The 11,016-nt window shown below is 43.4% G+C and overlaps 1 long non-coding RNA gene across 1 annotated transcript; it reads right to left on the reverse strand.

Moving 5' to 3' along the window:
- Positions 1-4,679: 4,679 nt before the first annotated feature.
- On the reverse strand, positions 4,680-10,167 carry LOC135920329 (uncharacterized). Its single transcript, XR_010570220.2, has 3 exons — positions 10,086-10,167; positions 8,071-8,125; positions 4,680-4,967 (listed from the first exon to the last, which is right to left on the reverse strand). It is a non-coding gene; the product is annotated as an uncharacterized lncRNA (long non-coding RNA).
- Between the last annotated feature and the right edge of the window lie 849 nt (positions 10,168-11,016).

Consider the following 11,016-nt stretch of genomic DNA (forward strand, 5'->3'; position numbering starts at 1 on the left):
TTCATGAGCCGTTAGCATTGCCTATTGGAAAGAGAAGCAATACTGAGGCACATATTATTTACGTGCATTTCACACGTCGTTGATAAAAGACTGCCAAAGGGGCCACTGAAGTGTGCAGGTTTTTTTTAAAAATTGAATTTAATTGAATTTATTTCAATAAACATAAGGTTTATCGGGGATTTCAGGAAAAATTTGCGGAGAGCAACTTGACGGGCCTTAAAACACTGTGTGAGGGCAGCAGTGGTAGGCACAGGCACTGATTCAGGACCGACAACACAAACAATAGATTACAATATTATACAATGTTTCCCTCAATTTGTGCCGGAAAAAAAGAAAATTTCGATATAAGAGAAACACTAGAAAAGACAAAGCATTCAGCAATTTACACACGATAAAAAGACAGGAAATTGCAAATTTTGTAATTGCAAGAAGCAGCATGAAACATCAAATTCGGACATGATCAAATTTTGCAGAAAAGCTCATACAAACGCGAAACAGGGCAAGAAGTGACATCGATATTATCGCGCATGAGTACGTGCGTGGTAAGCGATGATGTGGCATTAGAAAAGCGTAGTTGGTTCGAGGACGTGGCACATGCCATTGTTCGGGTGATCGTGTGCTGTATTCTGTTCTCTTTCTAACTAACTGCGTTAAGGACGTAATGAATGACTGATTTTGTTTCTCATCCTTACGATAGACTAACGACAGCCTGAAGTCTAACAGAGAATGCACCGTGAGTAAGTTCAGCTGTTTGGAGAGAGGTACTGTATGAGTATCTGCTGGAGGCATTACAGATAGTACGAATTACCTTTTTTTGAAGTAGGAATAATTTATTTAAATTGGTAGCAGATGTCGTACTCCACACCAGACAGCAGTAGTGTATGTGACTCAGGAATAGAGCATTGTACAAAAGGAGTTTGACTTTCAGTGGCAGTGGTTTTAAACTGAACAGTATTCCAACGACTTGCACAAGTTTTCCTGCAAGGAAGTCTATGTGATCAGTCCATGACATATGGCTATCAAAAAACACACCTAACATTTTCGCGGACCGGATAAGCTCAATTCTTGAAGAGCCTATTAAAATATCCGTCTTTAAGTTCACACGTTTATTTTTGGCTTTATATAATATAGCTTTGGTTTTGTCAGTGTTAATTTTTTAAGCCATTGTCCTGTTACCACGCATGTATTTTAGCAAGGACAGAATTTGCAATCGAAATTAGGTTCATAATATTGTTTGACGAAAGAAGCATGGTAGTATCATCTGCGTAGATATATTTTGGTCCGCTATCCGCAAGAACAAGATCATTTACATATACAGTGAAAATAAGGGGGCCCAGTATGCTCCCTTGGGGAACTCCAATTTTTACTTGCTTGATCTGGGAGCAGACGCCGTTTATTTCGACAAGTTCACTCCACTGCTTTAAATAAGATTTCACTATATCTAACGCAATACCAGGAATATCGTAGTACTCTAGTTTCTTTAATAAAAGTTCAGGATTCATAGAGTCAAACGCTTCGCTGAAGTCGGTTAGAACCCCAAGCGTGTGCAGCTTTAATTCGAAGGTTCTCAATATCAATTCTTTTTGTTCTAGTAAGGCAAGCTGGGTTGACCTTCTTCTTCGAAAAGCATACTGACAGTCAGTTAATAGGCTGTGCTTTTCTAACAAATTTGAAATACGCTGAAATATTATTTTCTCAAGTCCTTATGAAGATGTAGGAAGTATAGAGGTAGATCTGTAATTAGGTAACTCAGTTTTATTACCCTTTTTAAACAAAGCAAGTAGTTTAGCGATCTGAATTTTGGCAGGAAATACCCCAAATACCAGACAGAGGTTATAAACGCATACTAAAACAGGTGTGACAATGTCCAAGGCGCACTTTACAGGTGTCACCTGTATACTATCCATGTCACACGATGTAGAATTACGTAACGCGGAAAATAAGTGAATTAACTCAGAATTATTAGTAGGGAGAAAAGCAGAAGGCAGGGAGGTTAACCAGAATAACGTCCGGTTGGCTACCCTACACCTGGGGAATGGGAAAGGGGAAACAATGATGACAGAGAGAGAGAGAGGAGGGAAGGAAAGAAGGAAATTGCGGTAAGTGCGCTGACGCGTGTAGTCTTATAGAAATTGCATTAATAGTCACAGATGGTGGCACAAGCCCGTCATCCTCAAGAAGCACAAAAGTGCCTTCACCGCGTTATGAGCCGACGAGCGATGGGGGCGGTGTTCCAGCAGTACCTGCCCAGGAAGCCCATGCTGCAGACAAATGTCTACAAACGAATTTTCATTAATCTATAGACAGTCTATAGACTCAGACTTTTTATAGACTAGTCTCTAAAAAGTGTATGGCCATAAGTCTATAGACTGTCTATAGACTATTCTAAAAAATGTCTATAGACAGTCTATAGACTTCATAGACAAATGTCTATAGACTGTCTATAGACTTTCAGTAAAAAAAAATTGTAAGGGTTGAAGCTGCCCTATTTGAGGTTATAGCGCTGGATTAACACGGACAAAAATGACCACAGGAAGCGCGTTAGTCCTTTCATCTTTCTCGTCCGTGTGAATCCAGCGCTATGACCTCAATTGCTGCAACGAACCAACTAGCCCTAAAATTGGCACTTTTAAAGCTACTGACCACAATGACCTTTTTTGGTCGGTTTGTACTCTGTTCTTGTCCACAAGCCGTCCAAGAGAATTTCACGATCTCCAAAAGGAGAGTTTTATAATTCAAAGTAAACACAACCCTCTCAAGGCACGTGAGGACTGCGTCAAGACGACGGTAGTGCTCACCAAATGTACGACCAAATATCACAATATCAACCTAAGAAAAACAGATTTCCTATTACAGGCCACGGAGGACTGTGTCCATGAAGCGCTCACAGGTAGCAGAGGCATTACACTAACCAAACGGCATGACATTACATTCAAACAGACCGCCTGATGTTATAAATGGTTCTATCTTTGTCTGCCAAACGCATTTGGAATCTGTCGATGTCTAGACCTGAGGTCCACAGAAGAGAAATACGACGCAAACTGTATAACAGTCGATGGCGTCGTCAATGCGCGGAAGCGGCTATAGATCTTCTTTATAACACAGCGGAGTCGTTAATGTGCGCAGAATCTCTAAGAGTCATATTTCTTCTTCACAGGGATAACAGATGCAGCACAAGTGCTAGATGATTGTTCAATGACATCATTGTGAATATTTCCTCCACCTGTTGTGCAGTAATCTTACGCTCGGCTGGTGAAAGTCGCTATTGTCTCTGCTGAATGAAATGGACAGATTCAACATTAATGACATGGCAAGTACGTCATAAACTGCAAATTCTGCCTTGAGCACTTTAATGCCAAAAGCAACAGTATTAATAGACAGACCAACTGGGCACAGCGACTCTCCACTTACTGCACGAAACGTAGCATACGTGTCCCAACAAAACATTCCCTTTTGACCGAGTTGGGCCTTAAAAACAGAACCCAAACAAAAGCAGCGGCTCCAGTGTCGACTAAAGCTGATGTGGGAACTCCATCTGTGATGTGGGAACTCCAACTCTGGAACATGGAAACTGGCGGAGTAAACAGTGTGCGCAGTGATATAAGTTTCTGCTGAACGAATGAAACTACCCTTACTTCTTTTTGTAAACTTGTCCGCAACCAGTAACCAGATTCGAGCGTTCGTGTATGCTGCTTGGAAAATGTTGCCGCATATGTTCACAATTTTTCCGGTGGCACCATTTCACGGTTTGCTATGCTTTCATTGCCTCTCCCCTTACATTTCTGGCGCTGGCTGCTGTCTTGCCCAATTGGCCGGTACCTGACCTAGTGCGAACAAGCACCGGGTATAGTGAGAACCGAGGCGTAGTACTCGTAAGCGCAGAAATGAGCTCTAACGCTAGCCTGGCGTCGTGCTCATGCAGTCACCGCCATCTCATTGTTGTCACGTTGCCCAACGCTATAGGCAGACACAATAACGGTGTTGCACACAACAAGCAGTCGCTCTTGTACACTGCTCTCTGAAGCGTTCTATGCGCGCTATCAAACTGTCGGTGTTTTCTCATATCCTATTTTTCTTATTTTCGGCATTTACATTTTCTTGAAAATTGCGCCGATGCTTTTGGGAACCAGACACTGCCAGCCATTGTTACAGCCATCGTGGTGCTTGCAGGTTTTCGTTTTCGATATATTATTACAGTTATCGATTTGTCGCTCGGCAAAAGGCGCACAATAATCAAAATTTCTTACAGGTTGACGCTTATTATTTAGTAAAAGACTTGTTTCTTCAGATTGCATACTCGTCGGTAATTGTGCCATCGACTTACGAATGCACACGAGCACTAGCGAATAATCTGGAATGTAGGGTAGAAAATGTATATATAACGTTCTTATCAGCCGTGCGATAAAAATCGAGTACAGTGATTGCCGCTATCGTTGTCATACAAGTACTGCTTGCCATTCGGGGCACCAGTTCGCCCATTAAATACATAGTTACCTTACACTTACAACATCAATTCTGCGTATTCAGTGCGACAACTTGGAAATGAGCTTGCAATTATGCTGCTGCGGACAAACACCTGGCGATCTAATACACCGTTCACATATCACCGGGTGTTATTTTGTGTCGTTGAATTTTATACAGTCTTGCCGTGCTCAGCTATTCAAATAATCGTCAAGCAATTTGATTGGTTGCAACGATTCTTCAAAGAGACGCGTCGCAACCTTTATTAACTAAGGTCGCTGCCAGAATCTTCATTTAGAACGTGAAGGTACCCGGCGTTTTCTAATCGGAGTCGCTAGGACGGTCCTCTTCCGATGGAGTCGAGCTGTCTTCGTTTTGTGGGCTTGACTTCTCTGGCGAAAAGAAGGCGATGAGGTCGCTCGCCGGCGCCGCCTTTAGCAGCTCGGTGAGTGGGTTGGTGAGGCCCATGGGACTCAGCGGGCCCCCGTCCGCGCGGCATAGGACACCTGCGGAGTCGACGAGCCGGTCACTCATACATGTTCGGCAGTTTTAAAATGTCGTCCAGTCGCTTCTCGAACGAAAAATTGCAGATTGCTGCTGCACATATGCAAAACTCAAATCCAGTTCTGCGTATTGACCAGCATCGCGTTTCCGTCTCATAAATGAGCATGCAGGATATGTCGGAAATAGCGCGCGCATTCAAAGTCGTCAGAATCGCGAAATGCACCGCTACTCGCCTAGTTCAGCATGGTTTCGGTTGTAAGGCCAGGCCGAATAAAACGACTGCTCGAGACATTCCCAATTGTCGCTTCGTGTTATTATTTCGGTTTATCCATGCAATCTCGTACCTTTATGACTGACCGAGACGCTATAGAGTGGCAGCGCCTAAACGGCGTTGGCCCCAGTTCAAATCAACGGGTCAGGGCTAGTTTCTGTACATGCCCGAAGCTTTTTTTCTGAGAAGCCCGCATGGGGCTCTTTTGTAGATTCATGCTGCTAGCGGGCGTATAACGTGCTTCTACGCCTAAAACTTCACCCACCTTGCGAATTAAGGCGGAACTCATTTGGCACTAACAGTAGCATCGTACGGGGTGTTATACTGGGCAGAACATATAAAGGCCCAAAACGCGCAGTGGGCGACGGGCTGGCGACTGCATCCATGTAAACTCGCAACACAATACACTCCAGAAAACTTGCCTGGGCCGAACATTTGCGCACGACATGCAGGACATCTTTGCTTCAGCTGCAGTCAAAGTCATATGCAGAGGTCGCGCCGGACGCGACAGCTTACAGGCGTTGCCATTCAACCCGTTTATGCATGGTGCCCGTCGACACACGACGCCAGAACAACGCCGTTGATGTTTGGCGTTGAGGCACATAATCAAAATGACGCTTCACGCTGGTGCCGGGTACTTGGAGACGACAATGCATGAAGCACAGCAACACGCGCACGACATTGTTAGTTCACAGCAAATTAGGTGCAGCTTTGTTGGCAAGCGGTAAAATATTGATAACGCGATGCAATTATATTTCAGTGCTACAAGTTGCTTCTCTGCACTACACTGAATTGGCGCTGAGAGTTCTGTTGTTTTCGCATTGAGGCGTTTTTAAATACATTATGCTTGGTATAAAATAATCGCTATTATTGCGATATTCATGGCCCACCATATTCATGGCCCTCATCTGGCTGTGAAACAAACGGCTTGAGTGGGCAAACCGGAGAAAGTGACGTAAAAAATGTGAGAAATATAACAATAGACGCTATCGGTATATTCTCGTCCGCCTCCCGGATACGGAAAAAAACAACAAAATAGAGGTACAGGGGTGGTCGGCCGTTTCGTCAGAGGAGTGAACCACAAATTGTATTCGTGATAAAGAAGTTGCATTGTTGAACTGCAGCGCTCACAAGAGAGGGAAGACAAATGCAGAAATAATAAATGAGCACTGTTTGAGATGTGAAGCACGATGAGAGAAAGCCAGGGGATGAAAAAAAGCACACACGTCTTCGTTCCTGTGTCTTCGTCGTCACTCTGCACATCTCAAAAATAAACCTAAACCAACTAGGTCGTCAACACGCCTGGCGAGTCTAGTATGTATGAAGCCGTGAAATCGCTCTTTCAAAATCTGCAGTCTGATTACATGGCTATTAAAATACTAAAATAAGGAGCACACAAACAGCACGACAGCCAAAACATTGTTGTTGCGACAAGGGGACGTATAAACATTAGGCCTACAACCCCCAGTTCTAAAATGCTTCAGCCAAGAGCTAGGCTATCAAGTACTTTAGCCCAATGATAGATTTAGTTTGGCTTAGGCGTGCAGGAAAACCGGATGGATGGATAAAAGGTAGGAGCATCCCCTGTGAAACGAGGTGATGGCAGTTGCCAGCATGCTCAGACATTTTTTTTGCCTTTTATTTTTATTTACCTGTGCTGTGTGTTATTAAAATTCTCAATTTTCTTTAAATACGTCTTCCTACCTTTTTACGCTTATGTCACCTCTCTGCTTTTGAGCCACCAATCCTCCAATCGTCTTTTGCTAATTTCCACCGCATATTTATTTACTTGGCTATTACTATCCCTGAACCCTAGGACATCACGAAGCGTGGCTGTGGCCGCATCGACATCGGGATAGATACCATCACATTTTAGTATGAGGTGTTCTATTGTTTCTACAGATTTACCACACACAGTACATGCGTCTTCTTCTTCGTTAAATTTATTTGTATAGCTCCGCGTTTTTAAGCTGTCGTTTAATGTTCTTTCTTCGTCCTCGTGTCTGGTATACTTACTGGTTAGCTTCCCAAAGTTCTTTTCCGCCATTGTGAGTCAGCGCTCTTTCTGTATAGGCATTTAAATACCTTAGCTGCCCACCTGTTATCGTCCAATTTTCTCAGACGTTTTTCGTATAGGATTTTACTCTGAGCTTCCCGTGCTTCGAACGATGCCCAGCCCATATCCCCCTGTACTGCTTCGTTTGTGGTTTTCCCGTTGGGCACCTAGTGCTAATCTTCTCACAGATCTCTGATTTACTTCTAGTCTCGACTGAACCTCTGCCCTTAAACACAGGACTGCATTCCCGAAAGTAAGCCCCGGCACCATTGCTCCCTTCCAAATACCTCCCAGTACCTCATACCTGTTGTACCCCCACAATGCCCTATGCTTCATTATCCCGGCACCTCTTCGCCCTTTTGCTATGAGAGACTGTTCGTGCTTTTCCGTGTACATCTGCCCTTTGTTTATCCATACCCCGAGATATTTGTATTCGGCCACTCGGGGTATTTCATGACCTCGTATTGTAAGCTCATGATCAGTTGTATCGTTGAAAAACATCCCACCGGACTTAGCTGAGCTTTATGAGGCTGCCATCTGGCGGCTTCTGTGCTAAGTTATTGTCCAACATGTTAAGATCGAGAAATGCTTTATTTAGCACGACGTATTCTTTTTTTTGCAAATCAAGACTAGTATTACTTATGAGCTCAACGGAAGGATGAAAGCACTGGAAACAACCGTCTCTTTGTGTGTGCCTTTTGGGGAAATTTAGAAAGTGATGCTGGTGCCTAAAATATTTTATAATAAAGACGAACATTACATTAGACAAAAAACTTACCGTATGCGATTACGACGACAAGGAAAACAAGCAGCGAGGGCTTCACCATCTTGTTCTGGTAGAAAAGAAAATATTAAGAAGTGCTACATAAAGCGTACGTCATGTGTCGGGTAGTGTGTCAGTTTAGAAACTATGCATAAGTAGTCGCACATTTGTGATATAAGTGAATACTTTCATACACATAATAACACACACGAGGCGAACATTTATCTGTCGGACATTGAGCGTGGGGTTTAAGAGAAAGTACGCACCGATTTCTCTACACCCTTAATGTTTGCAATGAAGACATCACGAGAATCAGCTCACATTTGCATGTGGGCGTCATTTCGCGTAAGGAATGCAATACCTCGGCCCTCCACAATTACCACGGTCATTCAGAACTGTAGTACACATAACACACCATCGCACGCGTAAATATTTTTCTACTTTATTTGCACAAATCATCCATGCACAGTTACATTGTCCCTCCTAAATTTTCAGTGACTATTCCATGCTTAACATTTTCGCGATGTTTTCAGTAATTTCTTAGCGATGAAGATCGCGTCCTGTAGGAAATAGCAACCGCATACATTGATTCTCAGCTTGTCTAAAGTGGGGGTGCTTTAGCTCCAGGAACGATAAATTAGTATGAGATAGTCCATTAGTACAGGCAATGAACAGGAATGTATAGGAGCGGATGGTTCGTTTATTTTCATCACTGTTTCAGGCACAACTTGGTCTCGAATGGCAGCGCTAGAGGCAGATAATACTAGACTCACTACGGCCCTGTCACGCATACACTGGTTACGGGGCAATGGCACATACACGGATGCGATATTTTATCCACTTACGCACTTTCAAGTTTATACTATATTTACATTTACATGTAAATAAACAAAAAAAACGTAAAATTTCACAGGTTACACTGGAACAATAGTACAATGTGATTGCTTCGACTACGTTGTTTCATTTTATTTTGTCAGGCAGCTCAAGAGATAGGACTTCATCGCTTCTTTAAAACTGTCGAATGATATAGACTGCCTCACTTTTTATATCAAAGCCGGGTGCGTATTTTTAAAGTTTGTTAATAATTAATTAGGCTGTTGGGGTGCATAGTAGATCGTGTGCTGTGTTCTCTCGAAGCGAACATGCCGCAGAATACAAGCTGTATTAGCGGAAATGTATGCATCACAATATAAAAACTCATCTCTTGCAATTTCACGCCATATGTGCGAAATGAAGATTGAATAACTGATTCATCTTTAAAATAATCTGCACCCGTTGTGATTGATTAGTGGCTCTGGTGTTGTGCTACTATGTAGGAGGTCGCGGGAACGAATCCCGGCCACGGCGGCCGCATGTCGATGTGGTCAAAATGCGAAAACACCCGTGTACTTACGTTTAGGTGCACGTTAAAAAACCCCAGGTAGTCTAAATTTCCGGGGTCCCCAATTACGGCGTGCCTCATGATCGATGCTGGTTATGGCACGTAAAGCCCCATAATTTAATATTTAAATCATCTACGTCAAACATAATGTCGCCGCATGATCTTCGCGACTGATGTTTTCACTTGACAGCACGGCTCGTTTCTGAAGAATTATTCACACATCACTGCTTGGTTTGCCTCTTAAACTGTATAATAACAAGCAGTAATGAAATAAAGTTGATTTTCATTGTCATGATACGGAAAGAAAGACTGTGAAAAAAATTTGTTTATAACAGCATGAATAGTTCACAGCAATGTAGAAAATTTTCTGAGCGCTAACAGCTGCACGTTAACTAAAGAAGGAAAGTCGACGATGAAGATGAGATTAAATGAGCGAGACGCAAACTGTCTTTTCAGCCATGGTTGAACCAGAAATCTAAGGTTAAATTGCTTATTGCTACATTGCTTATAGCTGCACCGCTGTGTAGTATGACAGAATGTCTCTTTTTACGAGTCGAATACAAATAAGGTAATCTTTAAGACACAATAGAGAACCTTAGTAAGCCGTAATGAACGGTAACCTTCGGAAAACATGCCACCCTAAACTTACCTTTGATGCGCTTTGATGCGTTGTTTGCTCGCTAGAGGCGTTGTCAATTCTGCTCGCTCGAAAGGCCTGTATACGCTTTTATAGAGCAAGTAACGTCATAATGTGTGACCTTGTGCGCTGTTATGTCCGACCCGACGATGCATGCAGGCAGTTATTGCAGCTATGTCCCCCCCCCCCCCTTTCCAGCTGGTTAGAGATCCATAAACGCTGCGAAGAATGTCAGTGGCAGTGCACCGACGGGCACACATACTGCCTTGAACCCGCGTTATCTTCGGTCGTGTCTGTTGAAATTTATGAGCTTTGAGAAACTCCCCGGACGAGCAGCTCCATTGTGTGAGATGACGTAACAGACCTTCTTCAAAGTGCGCTTTATAGATGCGCACAAGCAGCCCGTGAATGACAGCGGTAAATATAACCACGCGCCGGATAAAGTGGTGTGCGGAGGAAGTGTGTCACGCAGTCGAGTGCAAAGCTGACGCTCTCGACGCTGTCATCGTGATAAGACGTTTATGTCCGTCATTACACGTTGTTTCTAGATGCATAATTGCGTAGTCGAATTTCAGAAGCGGCCTCTAAGGGCACTTTCTGCAGAAGTTCGCTTATCTCATGGTAATGCGCTCATGGCTGTATAGCTTTTTTCCTTTAATAAGAAGCATTCCTTGCTTCATTCCAGGTGATTTGCGGTAGCTCAATAGGCTCCGGCCTCGCATCGTTTCGGTCCTCTTCAATAAAAAGGAATTCAGTTGTTAGATGGTGCACTCAGCACAAGAACTCCATGCTCAAGCCATTAGTGCACGATGGCAAGCATAATTTTATCTTGCCAATGCAAACTACCCCTTTCACAAGTCTGGCCCCGGGGACAAATCGCTTAGCACGAGCAACAGCACGTGTACAATCGCCCAATTTTTTAACCTGAACGCGCGAGCATCGA

Source organism: Dermacentor albipictus, chromosome 1 (genome assembly GCF_038994185.2).
Source record: "Dermacentor albipictus isolate Rhodes 1998 colony chromosome 1, USDA_Dalb.pri_finalv2, whole genome shotgun sequence".
In the NCBI taxonomy this organism is placed as follows: Eukaryota; Metazoa; Arthropoda; class Arachnida; order Ixodida; family Ixodidae; genus Dermacentor; species Dermacentor albipictus.